Genomic DNA, 22,750 nt, shown 5'->3' on the forward strand with positions numbered 1-22,750 from the left:
TTTATGTTCTCAGGAACCAGCTGGCCAATCCCTTCACCTGTAACTGACCTCTCCTGGTTATGTTCTCAGGAACCAGCTGGCCAATCCCTTCACCTGTAACTGACCTCTCCTGGTTATGTTCTCAGGAACCAGCTGGCCAATCCCTTCACCTGTAACTGACCTCTCCTGTTTATGTTCTCAGGAACCAGCTGGCCAATCCCTTCACCTGTAACTGACCTCTCCTGGTTATGTTCTCAGGAACCAGCTGGCCAATCCCTTTACCTGTAACTGACCTCTTCTGTTTATGTTCTCAGGAACCTGCTGGCCAATCCCTTCAACTGTAACTGCCACCTGGCATGGCTTGGTGATTGGCTGAGGAGGAAGCGTATCGTCACGGGCAACCCCCGCTGTCAGAACCCTTACTTCCTGAAAGAGATCCCTATACAGGATGTAGCCGCACAGGACTTCACCTGCGACGACGGTAAACACGCACACACACACACACACACACAAACACACACACACACATACACATACACACACACACACACACACACACACACACAGCCCAATCAGCCCGGTCACTAGATATTGCGTTGTATTTGGGACGTATGAAAAGGTGGTGAGTACGTGGATATATGCCTTGCTCAGCGAAAAAACACCCCGACATCGATGGTCACATCACCACGAGGCAGGAGGGCTGAGGGCTCTGTTTAGACCACTACACCACAGGACCACGAGGCAGGAGGGCTGAGGGCTCTGTTTAGACCACTACACCACAGGACCACGAGGCAGGAGGGCTGAGGGCTCTGTTTGGACCACTACACCACAGGACCACGAGGCAGGAGGGCTGAGGGCTCTGTTTGGACCACTACACCACAGGACCACGAGGCAGGAGGGCTGAGGGCTCTGTTTGGACCACTACACCACAGGACCACGAGGCAGGAGGGCTGAGGGCTCTGTTTAGACCACTACACCACAGGACCACGAGGCAGGAGGGCTGAGGGCTCTGTTTGGACCACTACACCACAGGACCACGAGGCAGGAGGGCTGAGGGCTCTGTTTAGACCACTACACCACAGGACCACGAGGCAGGAGGGCTGAGGGCTCTGTTTAGACCACTACACCACAGGACCACGAGGCAGGAGGGCTGAGGGCTCTGTTTAGACCACTACACCACAGGACCACGAGGCAGGAGGCCTGAGGGCTCTGTTTAGACCACTACACCACAGGACCACGAGGCAGGAGGGCTGAGGGCTCTGTTTGGACCACTACACCACAGGACCACGAGGCAGGAGGGCTGAGGGCTCTGTTTAGGACCACTACACCACAGGACCACGAGGCAGGAGGGCTGAGGGCTCTGTTTGGACCACTACACCACAGGACCACGAGGCAGGAGGGCTGAGGGCTCTGTTTGGACCACTACACCACAGGACCACGAGGCAGGAGGGCTGAGGGCTCTGTTTAGACCACTACACCACAGGACCACGAGGCAGGAGGGCTGAGGGCTCTGTTTGGACCACTACACCACAGGACCACGAGGCAGGAGGGCTGAGGGCTCTGTTTAGACCACTACACCACAGGACCACGAGGCAGGAGGGCTGAGGGCTCTGCTTAGACCACTACACCACAGGACCACGAGGCAGGAGGGCTGAGGGCTCTGCTTAGACCACTACACCACAGGACCACGAGGCAGGAGGGCTGAGGGCTCTGTTTAGACCACTACACCACAGGACCACGAGGCAGGAAGGCTGAGGGCTCTGTTTAGACCACTATACCACAGGACCACGAGGCAGGAGGGCTGAGGGGCTCTGTTTAGACCAATACACCACAGGACCACGAGGCAGGAGGCCTGAGGGCTCTGTTTAGACCACTACACCACAGGACCACGAGGCAGGAGGCCTGAGGGCTCTGTTTAGACCACTACACCACAGGACCACGAGGAGGAGGGCTGAGGGCTCTGTTTAGACCACTACACCACAGGACCACGAGGCAGGAAGGCTGAGGGCTCTGTTTAGACCACTACACCACAGGACCACGAGGCAGAAGGGCTCTGTTTAGACCACTACACCACAGGACCACGAGGCAGGAAGGCTGAGGGTTCTGTTTAGACCACTACACCACAGGACCACGAGGCAGGAGGGCTCAGGGCTCTGTTTGGGACCACTACACCACAGGACCACGAGGCAGGAAGGCTAAGGGCTTTGTTTAGACCATCACACCACAGGACCACGAGGCAGGAGGGCTGAGGTCTCTGTTTAGACCACGACACCACAGGACCACGAGGCAGGAGGGCTGAGAGCTCTGTTTAGACCACTACACCACAGGACCACGAGGCAGGAGGGCTCAGGGCTCTGTTTAAACCACTACACCACAGGACCACGAGGCAGGAGGGCTGAGGGCTCTGTTTAGACCACTACACCACAGGACCACGAGGCAGGAGGGCTGAGGGCTCTGTTTATTCCACTACACCACAGGACCACGAGGCAGGAGGGCTGAGGGCTCTGTTTAGACCACTACAACACAGGACCACGAGGCAGGAGGCCTGAGGGCTCTGTTTAGACCACTATACCACAGGACCACGAGGCAGGAGGGCTGAAGGCTCTGTTTAGACCATCACACCACAGGACCACGAGGCAGGAGGGCTGAGGGCTCTGTTTAGGCCACTACACCACAGGACCACGAGGCAGGAGGGCTGAGGGCTCTGCTTAGACCACTACACCACAGGACCACGAGGCAGGAGGGCTGAAGGCTCTGTTTAGACCACTACACCACAGGACCACGAGGCAGGAGGGCTGAGGGCTCTGTTTAGACCACTACACCACAGGACCACGAGGCAGGAGGGCTGAGGGCTCTGTTTAGTCCACTACACCACAGGACCACGAGGCAGGAGGGCTGAGGGCTCTGTTTAGACCACTACAACACAGGACCACGAGGCAGGAGGCCTGAAGGCTCTGTTTAGACCACTATACCACAGGACCACGAGGCAGGAGGGCTGAAGGCTCTGTTTAGACCATCACACCACAGGACCACGAGGCAGGAGGGCTGAGGGCTCTGTTTAGGCCACTACACCACAGGACCACGAGGCAGGAGGGCTGAGGGCTCTGCTTAGACCACTACACCACAGGACCACGAGGCAGGAGGGCTGAAGGCTCTGTTTAGACCACTACACCACAGGACCACGAGGCAGGAGGGCTGAGGGCTCTGTTTAGACCACTACACCACAGGACCACGAGGCAGGAGGGCTGAGGGCTCTGTTTAGGCCAGGAATGTACCTGTGCGTTTGTACCCCAAACAGGACTTCAGCTGCGACGACGGTACCTAAGATATAAACCAGACTCAGTGTCAGACCTTAGAAGTAGTTCTCTAGAACAGTCACCATTCTTTCTCATCAATATGTACATTCCTCCCCTGGGCTTATAGTTTGCATCCCTCCTCTGTCCTTCCTTTCTCCCTTCTCTCTCCTTCCTCTCTCTTTCCTCTCTCCTCTCTCTCGCCTCTCTCCTCTCTCTCTCCTTCCTCTCTCCCTCCTCTCTCCTTCCTCTCTCCCTCCTCTCTCCTTCCTCTCTCCCTCCTCTCTCCTTCCTCTCTCTCTCCTCTCCACTCTCTCCTTCCTCTCTCCCTCCTCTCTCCTCTCACCCTCCTCTCTCCCTCCCCTCTCCCTCCTCTCTCCTCTCTCCTTCCTCTCTCCTTCCTCTCGCTCTCCCTCTTCTCTCCCTCCTCTCTCTCTCTCCTCTCTCCCTCCTCTCTCTCTCCTCTCTCTCCTCTCTCCCTCCTCTCTCCTTCCTTTCTCACTCCCCTCTCTCTCTCTCCTCTCTCCTTCCTCTCTCTCGCCTCTCTCCTCTCTCCTCTCTCTCTCCTTCCTCTCTCCCTCCTCTCTCCTCTCTCTCTCCTTCCTCTCTCCCTCCTCTCTCTCTCCTTCCTCTCTCCCTCCTCTCTCCTTCCTCTCTCCTTCCTCTCTCCCTCCTCTCTCCTCTCTCTCTCCTTCCTCTCTCCCTCCTCTCTCCTTTTCCTCTCTCCTCTCCACTCTCTCCTTCCTCTCTCCCTCCTCTCTCCCTCCTCTCTCCTCTCACCCTCCTCTCTCCCTCCCCTCTCCCTCCCCTCTCCCTCCTCTCTCCTTCCTCTCTCCCTACTCTCTCCTCTCTCCCTCCTCTCTCCTCTCTCCCTCCTCTCTCCCTCCACTCTCTCCTTCCTCTCTCCCTACTCTCTCCTCTCTCCCTCCTCTCTCCTCTCTCCCTCCTCTCTCCCTCCTCTCTCCTCTCTCCCTCCTCTCTCTCTCTCCTCTCTCCCTCCTCTCTCTCTCTCCTCTCTCCTTCCTCTCTCTCCCTCTTCTCTCCCTCCTCTCTCCTCTCTCCCTCCTCTCTCCTCTCTCCTCTCTCCTTCCTCTCTCCTCTCTCTCTCCTCTCTCCCTCCTCTCTCCTCTCTCCCTCCTCTCTCTCTCTCCTCTCTCCCTCCTCTCTCTCTCCTCTCTTCTCTCTCCCTCTAGGTAATGATGAGAACAGTTGTAGTCCAGTGTTGAGGTGTCCTGCAGAATGCAGCTGTCTGGATACAGTGGTCCGCTGTAGTAACAAGGGCCTCAGCACCCTGCCTAAAGGACTGCCCAAGGACACTACAGAACTGTGAGATCTCATCTGTCTGTCTGTCTGTCTGTCTGTCTGTCTGTCTGTCTGTCTGTCTGTCTGTCTGTCTGACTACCTGTCTGTCTGTCTGACTCTCTCTCTCTCTCTCTCTCTCTCTCTCTCTCTCTCTCTCTCTCTCTCTCTCTCTCCCCCTCTCTCTCCTCTCTCTCCTGTCTCTCTCTCTCTCTGTCTGTCTCTCTCCTCTACCCTCTCTCTCTCTCTCTTTCTCCTCTCTCTCTCTCTGTCTCCTCTCTCTCTCCTCTCTCTCCCCTCCTCTCACTCTCTCATCTCTCTCTCTCTCTCTCTCTGTCTCCTCTCTCTCTCCCTCTCTCTCTCCTCTCTCTCCTCTCCTCTCTCTCTCATCTCTCTCTCTCTCTCTCTCTCTGTCTCCTCTCTCTCTCCCTCTCTCTCTCTCTCTCTCTCTCTCTCTCTCTCTCTCTCTCTCTCTCTCTCTCTCCTCTCTCTCTCCTCTCTCTCTCTAGGTATCTGGATGGTAACCAGCTCACACAAGTTCCAGTGGAACTCTCAAATTACAAGCACTTAACACTCATGTAGGTTTCACACACACACACACCAGGGTATGTCCAGAGTGACTTGTTGTCTGCAGTCTGCCTGTAGCACTAACTCTGGCTGGAAATATTGTCTGTGTGTATGTGTGTGTGTATGTGTGGTGCGTGCGTGTGTGTGTGCGTGTATGTGTGTGGTGCGTGTGTGTGTATGAGTGGTGCGCATATATGTGTGTGTGTGTGTGTGTGTGTGTGTGTGTGTGTGTGTGTGTGTGTGTGTGTGTGTGTGTGTGTGTGTGTGTGTGTGTGTGTGTGTGTGTGTGTGTGTGTGTGTGTGTATACAAGTCTCTGTGTGTGTTACATGCTGCTTCTCCTTGTTGTTTCAGTGATCTGAGTAACAACCAGATCAGCACGTTGTCCAACTACAGCCTGAGTAACATGACAGAACTACTGACACTGTGAGTCTGCTGGCTATATGTCTCTCTGGGCTGGGGGGGGTTACTATCCTGGTAGGGTTAGAGTTAGGGGGGTTACTATCCTGGTAGGGTTAGAGTTAGGGTTAGGAGTCAAATCAGCACGTTGTCCAACTACAGCCTGAGTAACATGACAGAACTACTGACACTGTGAGTCTGCTGGCTATATGTCTCCCTGGGCTGGGGGGTTAGGAGTCAGATCAGCACGTTGTCCAACTACAGCCTGAGTAACATTTACATTTTACATTTACATTTAAGTCATTTAGCAGACGCTCTTATCCAGAGACAAATTGGTGCATTCACCTTATGGCGTCCAGTGGAACAGTCACTTTACAATAGTGCATCTAAATCTTTTAAGGGGGGGTGAGAAGGATTACTTATCCTATCCTAGGTACTGACACTGTGAGTCTGCTGGCTATATGTCTCCCTCACCTGGGGGTTAGGAGTCAGATCAGCACGTTGTCCAACTACAGCCTGAGTAACATTTACATTTTACATTTACATTTAAGTCATTTAGCAGACGCTCTTATCCAGAGCGACTTACAAATTGGTGCATTCACCTTATGACGTCCAGTGGAACAGTCACTTTACAATAGTGCATCTAAATCTTTTAAGGGGGGGGGGGGTGAGAAGGATTACTTATCCTATCCTAGGTACTGACACTGTGAGTCTGCTGGCTATATGTCTCTCTGGGCTGGGGGGTTACTATCCTGGTAGGGTTAGAGTTAGGGTTAGGCGTTAGGGTTAGGCGTTAGGGGTTAGGGGTTAGGGAACATAGGATTTTAAATCAAAATGTTTAGTCCCCACAAGGATAGTGCATCAAAACTCTGTGTCGCATCGGCTGATGTAGAAATGGCTTCATAAATACGCTTGATTTTATTTGATTGATTGATTGATTGATTGATTGATTGGTTGGTTGATTGGTTGATTGATTGGTTGATTGATTGATTGATTGATTGATTGATTGGTTGATTGATTGATTGATTGGACTCTTGCCTATGTGTTTGTACTGTTATTTTCAGGAGTATAATTACAGAACCTGAGAACCTTAACCCTAATCAATTACAGAACCTGAGAACCTTAACCCTAATCAATTACAGAACCTGAGACCCTTAACCCTAATCAATTACTGAACCTGAGAACCTTAAGCCTAATCAATTACAGAACCTGAGAACCTTAACCCTAATCAATTACAGAACCTGAGAACCTTAACCCTAATCAATTACAGAACCTGAGAACCTTAACCCTAATCAATTACAGAACCTGAGAACCTTAACCCTAATCAATTACAGAACCTGAGAATCTTAACCCTAATCAATTACAGAACCTGAGAACATTAAGCCTAATCAATTACAGAACCTGAGAACCTTAACCCTAATCAATTACAGAACCTGAGAACCTTAACCCTAATCAATTACAGAACCTGAGAACCTTAACCCTAATCAATTACAGAACCTGAGAACCTTAACCCTAATCAATTACAGAACCTGAGAACCTTAACCCTAATCAATTACAGAACCTGAGAACCTTAACCCTAATCAATTACAGAACCTGAGAACCTTAACCCTAATCAATTACAGAACCTGAGAATCTTAACCCTAATCAATTACAGAATTCATATACTGAGTGCACAGGTGAAAAACATTAAGAACACCTGTTCTTTCAGAATGAGACATAGACTGACAGACCAGGTGAATCCAGGTGAAAGCTATGATCCCTTATTGATGTCACCTGTTAAATCCACTTCAGTCAGTGTAGATGAAGGGGGAGGAGACATGTAGATGAAGGGGGAGGAGACATGTAGATGAAGGGGGAGGAGACATGTAGATGAAGGGGGAGGAGACGGGTTAAAGAAGGATGTTTCATAGGGGGGGTATGGTAGTAGGTGCATAGCTGTTTGATTCAAGAACTGCAGCATAGCTGGGTTTTGAAAGCTCAACAGTTTCCTCTGTGTATCAAAGAACGGTCCACCACCCAAAGGACATGCAGACAACTTGACACAACTTGTGGGAATGTTGGAGTCAACATGGACCAGCATCCCTGTGGAACGCTTTCAACACCTTGTAGAGTCAACATGGACCAGCATCCCTGTGGAACGCTTTCAACACCTTGTAGAGTCAACATGGGCCAGCATCCCTGTGGAACGCTTTCAACACCTTGTAGAGTCAACATGGGCCAGCATCCCTGTGGAAGGCTTTCAACACCTTGTAGAGTCAACATGGACCAGCATCCCTGTGGAAGGCTTTCAACACCTTGTAGAGTCAACATGGACCAGCATCCCTGTGGAAGGCTTTCAACACCTTGTAGAGTCAACATGGGCCAGCATCCCTGTGGAACGCTTTCAACACCTTGTAGAGTCAACATGGACCAGCATCCCCTGTGGAACGCTTTCAACACCTTGTAGAGTCAACATGGGCCAGCATCCCTGTGGAACGCTTTCAACACCTTGTAGAGTCAACATGGACCAGCATCCCTGTGGAAGGCTTTCAACACCTTGTAGAGTCAACATGGGCCAGCATCCCTGTGGAACGCTTTCAACACCTTGTAGAGTCAACATGGGCCAGCATCCCTGTGGAATGCTTTCAACACCTTGTAGAGTCAACATGGGCCAGTATCCCTGTGGAACGCTTTCAACACCTTGTAGAGTCAACATGGACCTGTATCCCTGTGGAACGCTTTCAACACCTTGTAGAGTCAACATGGGCCAGTATCCCTGTGGAACGCTTTAACACCTTGTAGAGTCAACATGGACCAGCATCCCTGTGGAAGGCTTTCAACACCTTGTAGAGTCAACATGGACCAGCATCCCTGTGGAACGCTTTCAACACCTTGTAGAGTCAACATGGACCAGCATCCCTGTGGAAGGCTTTCAACACCTTGTAGAGTCAACATGGACCAGCATCCCTGTGGAACGCTTTCAACACCTTGTAGAGTCAACATGGGCCAGCATCCCTGTGGAAGGCTTTCAACACCTTGTAGAGTCAACATGGGCCAGCATCCCTGTGGAAGGCTTTCAACACCTTGTAGAGTCAACATGGACCAGCATCCCTGTGGAACGCTTTCAACACCTTGTAGAGTCAACATGGACCAGCATCCCTGTGGAAGGCTTTCAACACCTTGTAGAGTCAACATGGACCAGCATCCCTGTGGAAGGCTTTCAACACCTTGTAGAGTCAACATGGACCAGCATCCCTGTGGAAGGCTTTCAACACCTTGTAGAGTCAACATGGACCAGCATCCCTGTGGAAGGCTTTCAACACCTTGTAGAGTCAACATGGACCAGCATCCCTGTGGAAGGCTTTCAACACCTTGTAGAGTCAACATGGGCCAGCATCCCTGTGGAAGGCTTTCAACACCTTGTAGAGTCAACATGGGCCAGCATCCCTGTGGAAGGCTTTCAACACCTTGTAGAGTCAACATGGACCAGCATCCCTGTGGAAGGCTTTCAACACCTTGTAGAGTCAACATGGACCAGCATCCCTGTGGAACGCTTTCAACACCTTGTAGAGTCAACATGGCCAGCATCCCTGTGGAACACTTTCAACACCTTGTAGAGTCCCTGCCCCGACGAATTGAGGCTGTTCTGAGGGCAAATAGGGGGAACACAATATTAGGAAGGTGTTCCTAATGTTTTGTACACTCAGTGTGTACCTCAATGCTTTGTGTTTCAGATGGTTTCTAAGCTTCCACATTGTAACAAGGCTGTCTGTAGTGTGTTTTAACGTGTCTCTGTGTCTGTGTGTGTGTGTGTGTGTGTGTGTGTGTGTGTGTGTGTGTGTGTGTGTGTGTGTGTGTGTGTGTGTGTGTGTGTGTGTGTGTGTGTGTGTGTAGAATCCTATGGAGCTACAACCTGTTGAGGTGCGTGTCTGTCAGGGCCTTCGATGGACTCAAGTCTCTACGGTTACTGTGAGTATCCGTGGTATCTATGGAACTAGATGACCTGTCGTTGTGTGTCTGTATGTCGCCATGGTAACCTGTTGTTGCGTGTCTGTACGTCCCCATGGTAACCTGTTGTTGCGTGTCTGTAGGTCCCCATGGTAACCTGTTGTTGCGTGTCTGTAGGTCCCCATGGTAACCTGTTGTTTTGTGTCTGTAGGTGCCATGGTAACCTGTTGTTGTGTGTCTGTAGGTGTCTACGGTAACCTGTTGTTGTGTGTCTGTAGGTCCCCATGGTAACCTGTTGTTGTGTGTCTGTAGGTCCCCATGGTAACCTGTTGTTGTGTGTCTGTAGGTCCCCATAGTAACCTGTTGTTGCGTGTCTGTAGGTCCCCATGGTAACCTGTTGTTGTGTGTCTGTAGGTCCCCATGGTAACCTGTTGTTGCGTGTCTGTAGGTCCCCATGGTAACCTGTTGTTGTGTGTCTGTAGGTGTCTACGGTAACCTGTTGTTGTGTGTCTGTAGGTCCCCATGGTAACCTGTTGTTGTGTGTCTGTAGGTGTCTACGGTAACCTGTTGTTGCGTGTCTGTAGGTCCCCACGGTAACCTTGTGTTGTGTGTCTGTAGGTCCCCATGGTAACCTGTTGTTGTGTGTCTGTAGGTCGCCATGGTAACCTGTTGTTGTGTGTCTGTAGGTCCCCATGGTAACCTGTTGTTGTGTGTCAGTCGGTGTCTACGGTAACCTGTTGTTGTGTGTCTGTAGGTCCCCATGGTAACCTGTTGTTGTGTGTTTGTAGGTGTCTACGGTAACCTGTTGTTGCGTGTCTGTAGGTCCCCACGGTAACCTGCTGTTGTGTGTCTGTAGGTCCCCCATGGTAACCTGTTGTTGTGTGTCTGTAGGTCCCCATGGTAACCTGTTGTTGTGTGTCTGTAGGTCCCCATGGTAACCTGTTGTTGCGTGTCTGTAGGTGTCTACGGTAACCTGTTGTTGCGTGTCTGTAGGTCCCTATGGTAACCTGTTGTTGCGTGTCTGTAGGTGTCTACGGTAACCTGTTGTTGCGTGTCTGTAGGTCCCCATAGTAACCTGTTGTTGTGTGTCTGTAGGTCTCTCCATGGAAACGACATATCTGTGATACCGGAGGGAGCTTTCAAAGACCTGGCCTCGCTCTCTCACCTGTGAGTAACACAAACGCATGCACACACCACTCATTGTTGTCTATACAACAACGACAAGCCACCTGGGTCTGATCACTTGGATGGAAAATTACTGATAATTAGTCATAATTAATTAGGATAATATAGCGGACGATATTGCCACTCCTATTGGGCCAACTGTTCAACCTAAGGGTGTTATGGCTTTACACCCCCTGCTATAATGTGGATAAAGAGTTACCTGTCTGACACACAGAGGGTGTTATTTAATGGAAGCCTCTCCAACATAATTCAGGAAGAATCAGGCATTCCCCAGGGCAGCTGTCTAGGCCCCTTACTTTTTTCAATCTTTACTAACACGGGGCGGCAGCGTAGCCTAGTGGTTGGACTAGTAACTGAAAGGTTGCAAGATCGAATCCCCGCCCTGACAAGGTACAAATATGTCGTTCTGCCCCTGAACAAGGCAGTTATAACCCACTGTTCCTAGGCCGTCATTGAAAATAAGAATTTGTTCATAACCGACTTGCCTAGTTAAATAAATAAAAGATAATGAATTGCCACTGGCTTTGAGTGAGGCCAGAGTGTCTATGTATGTGGATGACTTAACATATACTATACACGTCAACTACTACAGTGACTGAAATAGCTACAACACTCAACAAAGAGCTGCAGTTAGTTTCAGAGTGGGTGGCAAGAAATAAGTTAGTCCTAACTATTTAAATAAATAATTATATTCAATATTTCAAAAACAAAAGGCATTGTAAAAACATTTCACAGAAAGGTTGAAAATATAAAAAATAAAATGAAAAAAAAAAGAGTTCTTAACAGGGTGTGTTTTTTTTACCCTCGCAGGTGTCGTCTTCTTCAGACATGAAGCTCGTCGTCAGAGTTGAGCATCTCTGTCACCTGTTGTAATCGGCGGATGTGACAAATTACATTTAATTTGGGGCGAATCATTCACTGAACCCTAAAACTCAACTAAATATTGTAATGATTTGAAAAAGATTTGAAAAAGATTTGATTTGAAAAAAAAATGAATTATGTGGAAATTAAGCAAGTTGAGGTGACTAAACTTCTTGGAGTAACCCTGGATTGTAAAACTGTCATGGTCAAAACATATTGATACAACAGTCGCTAAAATGTGGAGAAGTCTGTCTTCTTAACTTCTTAGAGACCCTTCCCGCTCGATCCCTTGCCTAGTGATCCCTTCCCGCTCGATCCCTTCCCGCTCGATCCCGTCCCGCTCGATCCCTTCCCTAGTGATCTCTTCCCGCTCGATCCCTTCCCTAGTGATCCCTTCCCGCTCGATCCCTTCCCGCTCGATCCCTTCCCGCTCGATCCCTTCCCTAGTGATCCCTTCCCGCTCGATCCCTTCCCTAGTGATCTCTTCCCGCTCGATCCCTTCCCGCTCGATCCCTTCCCTAGTGATCTCTTCCCGCTCGATCCCTTCCCTAGTGATCCCTTCCCGCTCGATCCCTTCCTGCTCGATCCCTTCCCTAGTGATCCCTTCCCTAGTGATCCCTTCCCTAGTGATCTCTTCCCGCTCGAATCCCGTTAACCGGATTGATTTGACAACATCCAATGAAATTGCATTTCCCCCAAATTCAAAAACAAAAATAATCATTATAAAAATGAATAAAACATACATGTGTTATACATCAAAATTAAGATTAACTTCTTGTTAATCCAGCCGCTGTGTCAGATTTCAAAAAGGCTTTACGGCGAAAGCAGACCAAGCGATAATCTGAGGTCAGCGCCCGCATACAATCACATGAAAATCAGATTTCAACCAGGCAGGTATGCGACAAAAGTCAGAAATAGAGATAAATGCCTTACCTTTGAAGATCTTCTTCTGTTGGCACTCTAAAATGTCCCAGACACATCACAAATGGTCCTTATGTTCGATAAAATCCTTCTTTATATCCCCAAAATGTCCATTTATTTGGCCTGTTTGATTCAGAAAATACACCGGTCCCGACATGACTACAAAGGATCATGTAGTTACATGTAAACTTGGCTTGACACTCTCAAAGAACAGACCTACTTCCTCATTTCTCAAAAGAAAAACATCAACCGATTTCTAAAGACTGTTGACATCTAGTGGAATCAATAGGAACTGCAACCAGGTTCCTATTAAATAGAAGACGAAAAGGAAAAAACAGGGACCTCATTCCTTTTCCCCTGGATGGTTTGTCCTCTGGTTTTCGCCTGCCAAAAAAAAGTCCTGTAATACTCACAGACATTATTTTAACAGTTTTAGAAACTTTAAGAGTGTTTTCTATCCAAATATATGCATATCTGAGTAGCAGGCAGTTTACTTTGGGCATGCTTTTCATCCGGACGTGAAAATACTGCCCCCTATCCCAAAGAGGTTCTAACAACACTATCAACAAGGCAGGTCCTACAGACTCTAGTTTTGTCGCACCTGTTCAGTCGTGTGGTGCCACAAAGGACTTAGGAAAATTGCAATTTGTCTCAGAACAGGGCAGCACGGCTGGCTCAGAACAGGGCAGCACGTCTGGCTCAGAACAGGGCAGCACGGCTGGCTCAGAACAGGGCAGCACGGTTGGCTCAGAACAGGGCAGCACGGCTGGCTCAGAACAGGGCAGCACGGCTGGCTCAGAACAGGGCAGCACGGCTGGCTCAGAACAGGGCAGCACGGCTGGCTCAGAACAGGGCAGCACGGCTGGCTCAGAACAGAGCACACGGCTGGCTCAGAACAGGGCAGCACGGCTGGCTGAACAGGGCAGCACGGCTGGCCCACACACAGAGAGCTAATATTAATAATATGCACATGGCACAAAGTGGAGCACCGTGCTGTCTGTTTGAACTACTGGCACACAGCTCAGACATCCATGCGTACCCCACAAGACATGTCACCAGAGGTCTCTTCACAGTCCCCAAGTCCAGAACAGACTATGGGAGGTGCACACGAGGGATCCATAGTAAATACTAAAATTAATACACACACTGAATGGAATGTATCACAATGTTAAGTGTATGTGTGTGTGTGCGTGCGTGCGTGCGTGCGTGCGTGCGTGCGTGTGTGTGTGTGTGTGTGTGTGTGTGTGTGCAGGGCTCTGGGGGCCAACCCCCTATACTGTGACTGTAGGATGCAGTGGCTGTCTGACTGGGTGCAGAGTGGGTACAGGGAACCGGGTATCGCCCGCTGTGCCGGTCCTGGAGACATGACAGACAAACTACTGCTGACCACACCGTCCAAGAAGTTCACCTGCACAGGTAACACACACCTTACACACACACCTTATACACACACATCTTATATACACACACACACAGACGAACACACACACACACTTACAAACACAGACTCCCACACACTCACACACACTTGCGGAGTGCTCTTAAAGGAAACCACCAGTTGCCATAGATATTGTTGTCCACCAACTAGTGGACTAAAAATACACACAGTCTGTAAAGTTCATTATTAAATCATTAACAGTCTATAAAGTTCATTATTAAAACATTAACAGTCTATAAAGTTCATTATTAAATCATTAACAGTCTATAAAGTTCATTATTAAATCAAGTCTATAAAGTTCATTATTAAATCAATAACAGTCTATAAAGTTCATTATTAAATCATTAACAGTCTATAAAGTTCATTATTAAATCAAGTCTATAAAGTGAATTATTAAATCATTAACAGTCTATAAAGTGAATTATTAAATCAATAACAGTCTATAAAGTTCATTATTAAATCGTTAACAGTCTATAAAGTTCATTATTAAATCAATAACAGTCTATAAAGTTCATTATTAAATCATTAACAGTCTATAAAGTTAATTATTAAATCAATAACAGTCTCTAAAGTTCATTATTAAATCAATAACAGTCAATAAAGTTCATTATTAAATCAATAACAGTCTATAAAGTTCATTATTAAAACATTAACAGTCTATAAAGTTCATTATTAAATCAATAACAGTCTATAAAGTTCATTATTAAATCAATAACAGTCTATAAAGTTCATTATTAAATCAATAACAGTCTCTAAAGTTCATTATTAAATCGTTAACCGTCTCTAAAGTTCATTATTAAATCAAGTCTATAAAGTGAATTATTAAATCATTAAAAGTCTATAAAGTTCATTATTAAAAACATGAAGTCTATAAAGTTCATTATTAAATAATTAACAGTCTATAAAGTTCATTATTAAATCAATAACAGTCTCTAAAGTTCATTATTAAATCAATAACAGTCTCTAAAGTTCATTATTAAATCAATAACAGTCAATAAAGTTCATTATTAAATCAATAACAGTCTATAAAGTTCATTATTAAATCAAGAACAGTCTATAAAGTTCATTATTAAATCAAGTCTATAAAGTTCATTATTAAATCATTAACAGTCTATAAAGTTCATTATTAAATCAATAACAGTCTATAAAGTTCATTATTAAAACATTAACAGTCTATAAAGTTCATTATTAAATCGTTAACAGTCTATAAAGTTCATTATTAAATCAATAACAGTCTATAAAGTTCATTATTAAATCAATAACAGTCTATAAAGTTCATTATTAAATCAAGTCTATAAAGTTCATTATTAAATCATTAACAGTCTATAAAGTTCATTATTAAATCAATAACAGTCTATAAAGTTCATTATTAAATCATTAACAGTCTATAAAGTTCATTATTAAATCGTTAACAGTCTATAAAGTTCATTAGTAAATCATTAACAGTCTATAAAGTTCATTATTAAAACAATAACCGTCTATAAAGTTCATTATTAAATCATTAACAGTCTATAAAGTTCATTATTAAAACAATAACAGTCTATAAAGTTCATTATTAAATCATTAACAGTCTATAAAGTGAATTATTAAATCGTTAACAGTCTATAAAGTTCATTATTAAAATCATTAACAGTCTATAAAGTGAATTATTAAATCGTTAACAGTCTATAAAGTTCATTATTAAAACATTAAAAGTCTATAAAGTTCATTATTAAAAACATGAAGTCTATAAAGTTCATTATTAAATCATTAACCGTCTATAAAGTTCATTATTAAAACAATAACAGTCTATAAAGTTCATTATTAAAATCATTAACAGTCTATAAAGTTCATTATTAAATCGTTAACAGTCTATAAAGTTCACTAATAAATCGTTAACAGTCTATAAAGTTCATTATTAAATCATTAACAGTCTATAAAGTTCATTATTAAATCGTTAACAGTCTATAAAGTTCATTATTAAAACAATAACAGTCTATAAAGTTCATTATTAAAACATTAACAGTCTATAAAGTTCATTATTAAATCATTAACAGTCTATAAAGTTCATTATTAAATCATTAACAGTCTATAAAGTTCATTATTAAAACAATAACAGTCTATAAAGTTCATTATTAAAATCATTAACAGTCTATAAAGTTCATTATTAAAATCATTAACAGTCTATAAAGTTCATTATTAAATCATTAACAGTCTATAAAGTTCATTATTAAAACAATAACAGTCTATAAAGTTCATTATTAAAACATTAACAGTCTATAAAGTTCATTATTAAAACAATAACAGTCTATAAAGTTCATTATTAAAACATTAACAGTCTATAAAGTTCATTATTAAATCATTAACAGTCTATAAAGTTCATTATTAAATCATTAACAGTCTATAAAGTTCATTATTAAAACAATAACAGTCTATAAAGTTCATTATTAAAATCATTAACAGTCTATAAAGTTCATTATTAAAATCATTAACAGTCTATAAAGTTCATTATTAAAACAATAACAGTCTATAAAGTTCATTATTAAAATCATTAACAGTCTATAAAGTTCATTATTAAAATCATTAACAGTCTATAAAGTTCATTATTAAATCATTAACAGTCTATAAAGTTCATTATTAAAACAATAACAGTCTCTAAAGTTCATTATTAAAACATTAAAAGTCTATAAAGTTCATTATTAAAAACATGAAGTCTATAAAGTTCATTATTAAATAATTAAAAGTCTATAAAGTGAATTATTAAAACATTAACAGTCTATAAAGTTCATTTTTAAATCGTTAACAGTCTATAAAGTTCATTATTAAATCGTTAACAGTCTATAAAGTTTATTATTCAAAACATTCAAAACGTCCCGTCCTTTTTATTAACATATGCGTAATATCTTCCTGGTTTGATTGACGACATTGTAGACGTCCCCGGGCCTTGTGGTCTTCTCGTGCCAGGTAAAGTAGCCAATCACATCCGAGTACTACCCCCTTGGTTCCGCCTCCCCAAGTCCCTTCAGCCAATCCCAGCCCAGTGCCTGATCCCTGACCTCTGACCTGAATGCTCCTCTCTCTCCTCTGTCAGTCCCAGTGTGTAGACCTCCATACTGTTATGAACCAATCAGACTCAAGTGTGTAGACCTCCATACTGTTATGAACCAATCAGCCTCAAGTGTGTAGAATAGAGCTCTGGCCTATAGTAGTACCACTATATAGGGAATATGGTTCTGGTCTATAGTAGTGTACTATATAGGGAATAGGGTTCTGGTCTATAGTAGTACCACTATATAGGGAATATGGCTCTGGTCTAAAGTAGTGCACTATATAGGAATAGGGCTCAGGTCTATAGTAGTACCACTATATAGGGAATATGGCTCTGGTCTAAAGTAGTGCACTATATAGGGAATAGGGCTCAGGTCTATAGTAGTACCACTATATAGGAATATGGCTCTGGTCTAAAGTAGTGCACTATATAGGGAATAGGGCTCAGGTCTATAGTAGTACCACTATATAGGGAATATGGCTCTGGTCTATAGTAGTACCACTATATAGGGAATATGGCTCTGGTCTGTAGTAGTACCACTATATAGGGAATAGGGCTCTGGTCTATAGTAGTACCACTATATAGGGACTAGGGCTCTGGTCTATAGTAGTACCACTATATAGGGAATAGGGCTCTGGTCTATAGTAGTACCACTATATAGGGAATAGGGCTCTGGTCTACAGTAGTACCACTATATAGGGAATAGGGCTCTGGTCTATAGTAGTACCACTATATAGGGAATAGGGCTCTGGTCTATAGTAGTACCACTATATAGGGAATAGGTCTCTGGTCTAAAGTAGTGTACTATATAGGGAATAGGGCTCTGGTCTATAGTAGTACCACTATATAGGGAATAGGGCTCTGGTATAAAGTAGTCTACTATATAGGGAATAGGGCTCTGGTCTATAGTAGTACCACTATATAGGGAATAGGGCTCTGGTCTATAGTAGTCTACTATATAGGGAATAGGGCTCTGGTCTATAGTAGTACCACTATATAGGGAATAGGGCTCTGGTCTAAAGTAGTACCACTATATAGGGAATAGAGCTCTGGTCTATAGTAGTACCACTATATAGGGAATAGGGCTCTGGTCTATAGTAGTACCACTATATAGGGAATAGGGCTCTGGTCTATAGTAGTACCACTATATAGGGAATAGGGCTCTGGTCTATAGTAGTACCACTATATAGGGTATAGGGCTCTGGTCTATAGTAGTACCACTATATAGGGAATAGGGCTCTGGTCTATAGTAGTACCACTATATAGGGAATAGGGCTCTGGTCTATAGTAGTGCACTACATAGGGAATAGGGCTCTGGTAAATGTAATGTAATGTCTATAGTAGTGCACTACATAGGGACTAGGGCTCTGGTCTATAGTAGTACCACTATATAGGGAATAGGGGCTCTGGTCTATAGTAGTGCACTATATGGGGTATAGGGTTCTGGTCTATAGTAGTGCACTATATAGGGAATAGGGCTCTGGTCTATAGTAGTACCACTATATAGGGAATAGGGCTCTGGTCTAAAGTAGTTCACTATATAGGGAATAGGGCTCTGGTCTATAGTAGTACCACTATATAGGGAATAGGGCTCTGGTCTATAGTAGTACCACTATATAGGGAATAGGGCTCTGGTCTAAAGTAGTGCACTATATTGTTGTACTGTGTGCATGTAGGTATGTACAGTATATATTTGTGTTGTACTGTATGTAAGTAGGAGGGGGGGGCTGTGTACAGTATGTTGTACTGTGTGTGGAGGGGGGGCTGTGTACAGTATGTTGTACTGTATGTGGAGGGGGGCTGTGTACAGTATATATTTGTGTTGTACTGTGTGTAGAGGGGGGGCTGTGTACAGTGTGTTGTACTGTGTGTGGAGGGGGGGCTGTGTACAGTATGTTGTACTGTGTGTGGAGGGGGGCTGTGTACAGTATGTTGTACTGTGTGTGGACGGGGGGCTGTGTACAGTATGTTGTACTGTGTGTGGAGGGGGCTGTGTACAGTATGTTGTACTGTGTGTGGAGGGGGGCTGTGTACAGTATGTTGTACTGTGTGTGGAGGGGGGCTGTGTACAGTATGTTGTACTGTGTGTGGAGGGGGGCTGTGTACAGTATATTGTACTGTGTGTGGAGGGGGGCTGTGTACAGTATGTTGTACTGTGTGTGGAGGGGGCTGTGTACAGTGTTGTACTGTGTGTGGAGGGGGCTGTGTACAGTATGTTGTACTGTGTGTGTGGGGGGGCTGTGTACAGTATGTTGTACTGTGTGTGGAGGGGGGCTGTGTACAGTATGTTGTACTGTGTGGTGGGGGGCTGTGTACAGTATGTTGTACTGTGTGTGGAGGGGGGCTGTGTACAGTATGTTGTACTGTGTGTGGAGGGGGCTGTGTACAGTATGTTGTACTGTGTGTGGAGGGGGCTGTGTACAGTATATATTTGTGTTGTACTGTGTGTGGAGGGGGCTGTGTACAGTATGTTGTACTGTGTGTGGAGGGGGGCTGTGTACAGTATGTTGTACTGTGTGTGGAGGGGGGCTGTGTACAGTATGTTGTACTGTGTGTGGAGGGGGCTGTGTACAGTATATATTTGTGTTGTACTGTGTGTGGAGGGGGGCTGTGTACAGTATGTTGTACTGTGTGTGGGGGGGTTGTGTACAGTATGTTGTACTGTGTGTGGAGGGGGTCTGTGTACAGTATATATTTGTGTTGTACTGTGTGTGGAGGGGGGGCTGTGTACAGTATGTTGTACTGTGTGTGGAGGGGGGGCTGTGTACAGTATGTTGTACTGTGTGTGGAGGAGTGGCTGTGTACAGTATATTGTACTGTATGTGGAGGGGGGCTGTGTACAGTATGTTGTACTGTGTGTGGAGGGGGGCTGTGTACAGTATGTTGTACTGTGTGTGGAGGGGGGCTGTGTACAGTATGTTGTACTGTGTGTGGAGGGGGCTGTGTACAGTATATATTTGCGTTGTACTGTGTGTGGAGGGGGGCTGTGTACAGTATGTTGTACTGTGTGTGGAGGGGGGCTGTGTACAGTGTGTTGTACTGTGTGTGGAGGGGGCTGTGTACAGTATATATTTGTGTTGTACTGTGTGTGGAGGGGGGCTGTGTACAGTGTGTTGTACTGTGTGTGGAGGGGGCTGTATATATATTTTTCAGTTTGGAATCTATTTCTGTTCTGTGTCTCAATGCAGGTCCTCTAGATGTGGGTATCCAGGCGAAGTGTGATCCGTGTCTCTCCAACCCCTGTCACAACGACGGTACCTGCTCCAACCACCCCGTCACCTTCTACCGCTGTAGCTGTCCCTACGGATTCAAGGTACTGACCCTGACCTCTGACCTCTAACCTCTGACCCCGTCACCTTCTACCGCTGTAGCTGCCCCTACGGATTCAAGGTACTGACCCTGACCTCTGACCCCGTCACCTTCTACCGCTGTAGCTGTCCCTACGGATTCAAGGTACTGACCCTGACCTCTGACCTCTAACCTCTGACCCCGTCACCTTCTACCGCTGTAGCTGCCCCTACGGATTCAAGGTACTGACCCTGACCTCTGACCCCGTCACCTATCGCTGTAGCTGCCCCTACGGATTCAAGGTACTGACCCTGACCTCTGACCTCTAACCTCTGACCCTGTCACCTTCTACCGCTGTAGCTGCCCCTACGGATTCAAGGTACTGACCCTGACCTCTGACCCCGTCACCTATCGCTGTCGCTGCCCCTACGGATTCAAGGTACTGACCCTGACCTCCAACCCTCGACCCTAACATACCTGTAGCTGCCCCTACAGATTCAAGTTACTGACCTCTGACCTCCAACCCTCGACCCTGACAGACTGTAGCTACCCCTACAGATTCATGGTACTGACCTCTGACCTACAACCCTCGACCCTGACAGACTGTAGCTGCCACCTACAGATTCATGGTACTGACCCTGACCTCTGACCTCCGACCCTCGACCCAGTGGGACTTCTTTCTTGTCTCTGTGATTGGAGAAGACTCTAGGTGTAAGACATCACAGGGTCAAGTAACATAGGAACGTACCACAGTCTGTATCAGTAACCTCTCTCTCTCCCTTTGTGTGTGTGTGTGTGCGTGTGTGTGTGTGTGCGTGTGTGTGTGTGTGTGTGTGTGTGTGTGTGTGTGTGTGTGTGTGTGTGTGTGTGTGTGTGTGTGTGCGTGTGTGTGTGTGTGTGTGTGTGTGTGTGTGTGTGTGTGTGTGTGTGTGTGTGTGTGTGTGTGTGTGTGTGTGTGTGTGTGTGTGTGTGTGTGTGTGTGTGTGTGTGTGTGTGCAGGGTCAGGACTGCGGAGAACCTCTCCATGCCTGTATCGGTAACCCCTGTCAGAACGCTGGTACCTGCCATCTGAAAGAAGGGGAACGCAGTAACTCCTGGTTAGACCCCCCTGTCTATAGTATTAATATAGAGGTCTGATACCCCCCTGTCTATAGTATTAATGTGGAGGTCTGATACCCCCCCGTCTATAGTATTAATATAGAGGTCTGATACCCCCTGTCTATAGTATTAATATAGAGGTCTGATACCCCCCTGTCTATAGTATTAATATAGAGGTCTGATACCCCCCTGTCTATAGTATTAATGTGGAGGTCTGATACCCCCTGTCTATAGTATTAATATAGAGGTCTGATACCCCCCTGTCTATAGTATTAATATAGAGGTCTGATACCCCCCTGTCTATAGTATTAATATAGAGGTCTGATACCCCCCTGTCTATAGTATTAATATAGAGGTCTGATACCCCCCTGTCTATAGTATTAATATAGAGGTCTGATACCCCCCTGTCTATAGTATTAATATAGAGGGCTGATACCCCCCTGTCTATAGTATTAATATAGAGGTCTGATACCCCCTGTCTATAGTATTAATATAGAGGTCTGATACCCCCCTGTCTATAGTATTAATGTGGAGGTCTGATACCCCCTGTCTATAGTATTAATATAGAGGTCTGATACCCCCTGTCTATAGTATTAATATAGAGGTCTGAAACCCCCTGTCTATAGTATTAATATAGAGGTCTGATACCCCCTGTCTATAGTATTAATATAGAGGTCTGATACCCCCCTGTCTATAGTATTAATATAGAGGTCTGATACCCCCCTGTCTATAGTATTAATGTGGAGGTCTGATACCCCCCTGTCTATAGTATTAATATAGAGGTCTGATACCCCCCTGTCTATAGTATTAATATAGAGGTCTGATACCCCCCTGTCTATAGTATTAATATAGAGGTCTGATACCCCCTGTCTATAGTATTAATATAGAGGTCTGATACCCCCCCCTGTCTATAGTATTAATATAGAGGTCTGATACCCCCCTGTCTATAGTATTAATGTGGAGGTCTGATACCCCCTGTCTATAGTATTAATATAGAGGTCTGATACCCCCCTGTCTATAGTATTAATGTAGAGGTCTGATACCCCCTGTCTATAGTATTAATATAGAGGTCTGATACCCCCCTGTCTATAGTATTAATATAGAGGTCTGATACCCCCCTGTCTATAGTATTAATATAGAGGTCTGATACCCCCTGTCTATAGTATTAATGTAGAGGTCTGATACCCCCCTGTCTATAGTATTAATATAGAGGTCTGATACCCCCCTGTCTATAGTATTAATGTAGAGGTCTGATACCCCCTGTCTATAGTATTAATGTAGAGGTCTGATACCCCCTGTCTATAGTATTAATGTAGAGGTCTGATACCCCCTGTCTATATTATTAATATAGAGGTCTGATACCCCCTGTCTATAGTATTAATATAGAGGTCTGATACCCCCCTGTCTATAGTATTAATATAGAGGTCTGATACCCCCCTGTCTATATTATTAATATAGAGGTCTGATAC

At 45.5% G+C, this 22,750-nt stretch overlaps 1 pseudogene; it reads left to right on the top strand.

Moving 5' to 3' along the window:
• LOC118382550 (slit homolog 2 protein-like) overlaps positions 1 to 22,750 on the top strand; it is a 103,632-nt pseudogene that overhangs the window by 22,278 nt on the left and 58,604 nt on the right.

The sequence above is a fragment of the Oncorhynchus keta genome, unplaced genomic scaffold (assembly GCF_023373465.1).
Source record: "Oncorhynchus keta strain PuntledgeMale-10-30-2019 unplaced genomic scaffold, Oket_V2 Un_contig_7802_pilon_pilon, whole genome shotgun sequence".
Classification (NCBI taxonomy): domain Eukaryota; kingdom Metazoa; phylum Chordata; class Actinopteri; order Salmoniformes; family Salmonidae; genus Oncorhynchus; species Oncorhynchus keta.